This window comes from Apostichopus japonicus, chromosome 14 (assembly GCF_037975245.1).
Source record: "Apostichopus japonicus isolate 1M-3 chromosome 14, ASM3797524v1, whole genome shotgun sequence".
In the NCBI taxonomy this organism is placed as follows: Eukaryota; Metazoa; Echinodermata; class Holothuroidea; order Aspidochirotida; family Stichopodidae; genus Apostichopus; species Apostichopus japonicus.
In genome coordinates this window covers 8,216,236-8,220,754 of record NC_092574.1, presented here as the reverse complement: position 1 = coordinate 8,220,754, position 4,519 = coordinate 8,216,236, and the positions used below count along the sequence as shown (strand labels likewise).

General features: G+C 35.7%; 1 protein-coding gene across 2 annotated transcripts in view; it reads left to right on the top strand.

Annotated features, from left to right (window-relative positions):
* The first annotated feature begins 292 nt into the window (after nt 1–292).
* Nucleotides 293–4,519, top strand: part of LOC139980306 (tyrosine-protein kinase Tec-like) — a 49,109-nt gene continuing 44,882 nt past the window's right edge. Inside the window, exon 1 of one of the 2 annotated variants that reach the window (XM_071991868.1) lies at nt 293–474. The gene's annotated coding sequence lies outside the window, so the exon portion shown is untranslated. The remainder of the gene's footprint in view (nt 475–4,519) is intronic. The other variant, XM_071991869.1, reaches the window with a different exon arrangement.

Below are 4,519 nucleotides of genomic sequence, written 5' to 3'. Positions count from 1 at the left end.
CCTTGCTACTTCAATATTTATCCAGGCGTTTTTACCCAAAGGTATTTACGAGAAGCTCATTAGTCTATATAGATGCCACATAAATTGTAGAAGAAAATTTTATGTACGATAAAAGTATCTTCTTGAATTTTAAACCTTTTTTTCAGATATTAGGAGTAAAATATGTAGCTCAATTTTATTATAAACGACTGTATGTGACTTGCTCTGCTTTTGCTGAGATTCATGAATTTCATTTCCGGGTTTACTGTTGTAACACTGAAAGTGTCTACCGAATTGGGGAACTTGTGTAGCATTGTAAATAGTTCGTTGCTGCTACGCTATAACGGATGGGTAAGTCTTAATCTAAAATTTGTGTTACGGGGATGTCTTACTTAAAACAACCTATAATACGAGCATTTTTGAGAAGTCCTGTTCTAACTAAGGACCGAGTAGTCACACTCAGAGTCAGAGTAATAATTAGAAGCATCCACAAAGGTAAGTTAACCTGCTAAGTTAGTACTAATTTAAGGATTCTTGTACCTTTAACTACATAACCAAGACTAGTACTAACGTTAGGTCTGGTAAACTAATATAGTAGTAGGCCTACTCAGTAATACTTGTAGCACTACTAATACTATATTACTGTACTACTATAGTACAGTGTACTACTTACTAGCCCTAAAATATTTTTTTTCGGACCTAGGCCTATATGTATTTCGCCTAACGTGGACCATGTATAAGGCTAGAGGAAATTAATGTTCATTTTTAAACAGGATTTGCATTCTCCAAATGGGCAATATTGTCATAATACATTTCCATAGGGAGAAGGCAGTTTAAGAAGTTTTGGCTTTCATGCAGCCAGGCCTAGCCTAGGCCCCCTAGGCCAGGCTTAGCTACTAATGTACTAAAACTACTATCACTAGATTTTTCACTAAATTTCGCAAATTAACATCACCAATAAATAACTGAGACTTGACGACAAAGGAACTTATTGCAGCAGTAGCCTGTTACACACATGTAACTTTGATTAACATAGTTCTTCTCATACGGAATTTAAGTAAAATCAAGAGATTCAAACTTGGAATCATAAAACTAACTAGGCCTAAGGCTATATAAAATTATTTGAAGTCCTTTCCTGGAATCTCTTAGTCATTCATCCTTTCATGGTTTCTTTGTTTTAAATTTAGTTAAATTAGTTCTTTTTAAGGCTCTTGAAAACAATGTGTCTGATATTACCTAGTCAATGTCACTGATTTTACTAAACTAGCCTTTTCTGAGTGAGTATACTGTAGGCACTGCTCACAAACATCTGTAAGTTCATGTAAAATCCTTGGCAAGAACATAGCTCCCAAGTTTCCAAAAGCAAAATGATGGTCCATCACTGATCTGTTCATTTGTACATATCTGCTGCCTAGGATAGGGATATAAGGGGTGTATATTGGGTTATAAGGGTTCCCCCTCCCCTTTTTGAATTTGTTTAAATTCTGATGATGTGCATTTTCATAATGGTTGCATTTTTAGTTAGGATTTTGACTCCCACAATTGGCCTAAATTTTTCTGTGTTTTTCATGTGTTATACTGAATTTGACTGGCATATAACTTTTAACAATCATAACAAATGTGTAGCCAATCAGAGCGCATTATGACCGGTGATTTCTGCACAGGTGGGTAGTTTTAAGAAAATATGCAAAGGTGGTATGTTTGTGGTAGAATTGTGGAGAATACACTGAGAGCTAACTGCAAATTATCATGTGGACTTGCGATCGTTCACAAAAACTACATGTTGCTCGCAGGCAAGAAGGAAGAGTTGTTCACAGTGTAAACAACACTGTGTGAACAACGATGAGTGTGTGAACAAACAACAACTGAACAACAACAACACACAACAACACAACTGTGAACAACAACAACTCATGTGTAGCAAGGTCTGAAGGAGAGCCTGTGCAGCGCGACATTTTGTAGAAAACCTTGACTTGATGTCATCCGATTATCAGACTGAGCAGGAATTGTCGCACTAATGGTACAGACCAAAATTGCGGAAGTCACAATGTTGCGACTAGGGAGAAGGGTGCGTCTGTAAATCAATATACCAGGTTTACCTGGTATTTCATACATATCCATACCGACGGTATTGAAATCTGTCATCAACGAATATACTGAAAATACCAGGTATATCCGAAACAAACCTTGAATACCCTATAAAAATACCAACCCAGAAAATACATGCAAACTCAGGAAATTCCTGTTGCTAACTGTGTATCACATATAACTTACCACTCCCTGTAGTCCCAAACTGTAAACATTCTTGCTGTGCTCTTAGCCCTTATAGTGCACATGTGTTGCTTATACTGTACCAGTTGAAAGGCCAACGAAGGGACACACTGATATGATTTCTTGCGCTTTCACCCAAAAATGGTTGAAGCCTAATCGTTCCAATCACTAGCACAGATGGGTTACATTTACACACGATAATTTGTAACAGTCTATGTACGGATGGGGGAGGGGGAGGTACAGAAAACAGCATAGCACCTGTTGGAGGTTATTAAAAACATGTGTTTCGGTACGTAAGGAAAAAGATTGGATTGCATGTGTCTACATTAATAACAATACATGTTTGCATTTTTGTCTAGATAGCGTGGCAAGGAATCTTCAGGTTTTGTTAGTGGGTATACCAAAGCACCCAACTAAGGATCTGAAGGAGTTGGAAAAAGTTTAATGATCGCTAAATTTGAAGTGAAATTTTTTTTTTTGTAAAGCAAACTGAAATGCAGGGTTTTCGTGGGCTGGTGCAGGTAAGCGGGTTTGGTGCGGGGGTCACTGGGGAGTTCTGCAAGAATCAAAGAACCTTATTTACATAATTTATGTACATAGTAGACTCTCCCAGTAGTAGTAAGAAAGTTTTTCCCTGTTGGGTAACGAATGTTGCAGACATATAAGGACAGTTTTGGGTCTGCTTAAGCTAAGCTGTCACCCCATGGCCATTCAAAGGTAGGATAGTGGTTTTTTTTTTTAGGTAAGTGATGAAATTGAACAAGGGTTGCCATTTTTGCTGAAATAAACACCAGGGATACTCCAAAAGTCTCGGTTATGGATACACTAAGGCCTCTTCTACCTGTACATGAAATTACTTTAACTTGTCTGTTCCCGAATTTCTGTTAAAAAGTTCAGTTCATACTGTAATAGTGCTAAATGCTGTCATAGAAATCTTTTTAAAATGTGCTAAATATTGTCTTGAAGGTTTGGGTTCTAACAAGTCACATTAATTTGGGAAGTAATCACACCCTTTTCTTTTTTTTTTGTGCAGAATGTCTTCATGGGAACATGAAGACAAGCTTTCGTCTTCATCATACTTATGTTATTTTGATCAACTATCCCATACTCTGTAGTGCATTTTGAGTACAGTTGGTGCAGCTTGTATTTAACATCGACAATGTGAAAATCACTCTCACGATTCAGTAATTCTTTTCAAAGGATATGTCAAAAGCCTTATGTGTTCTTTAAGTATAAATGTGTGAAAATGCAGTTTTCTATATCAACACTGCTACTGCATGGATGGATTCACATTACCAATTTCACACTAGTCCGCTATTCAAGAAACTAAACTTGCTTTATAAACTCGATGATATCATCAAAATGAAGCTTGCGGCTTTGCTTACAAGTCATGGAATGGGTTACTGCCGGAAAATTTCCACAGTTTTATTAATAGTAACAAAACTATTTATCACTATCAAACGAGACATACTTATAATGCACATCGTAAATTTTTACCGTACCACTATAGGAACCTATAGCTTTCGTAACCGTATAATTAAAATATGGAATTCCCTTTCAGATAATATAAAGACCAAAAAGTTGTTGAGTTTATTTAAGAAGTATATATTTAAGAAAATACATCATCACAACATACTAATACGGTCATTATGCTATATTTATATATATTAAGTAATTACATGTATAACTAAATTCTTTATGAACTAGGACAATGTTATCCTGTCTAGTTATTACTCCTTAAAGTATCTGTATCATTCTGCTCATTCAACTTGTATTATATTTTTCTTCTTTTACCAGGGAGTCTTCTACTCTGTTAAGCCAATTCAGGCTTTATAGAACACTTCCTTTCACATTGTATTTTTTTTTTGTGATAAAACAAAAAATTAAACAAATCAAAATTTGTTTAAAAGGTTGCATTATAAGAAAATGAAAAAGTCAGACATTTCTGGAGTTCAGATATCAGCTAAGGTCAACAAGAATAAATAAAGAAAAAGAATAGAAATCCATCATTTCAACTCAAATGCTATTAGAATTTTTTTTTTTAACCAGACCTTATGGTAAAAACCATCAGATTCTTGGGATTTTGGTTGAGTACACCATAAACTTTGGGTTCAATTGCCAATATCTGGCAGCCGAAATAAACAAACCAAGTGTTCTGATATACATAGTAACATTAACACTTTCCTCTGTGAGTAGCGCCGGCCAGCCGATTCAGGGTTCTTGGCCTAAGATGTAGTATTGTAATAGGCCAGAGAATAAAGATGAACAC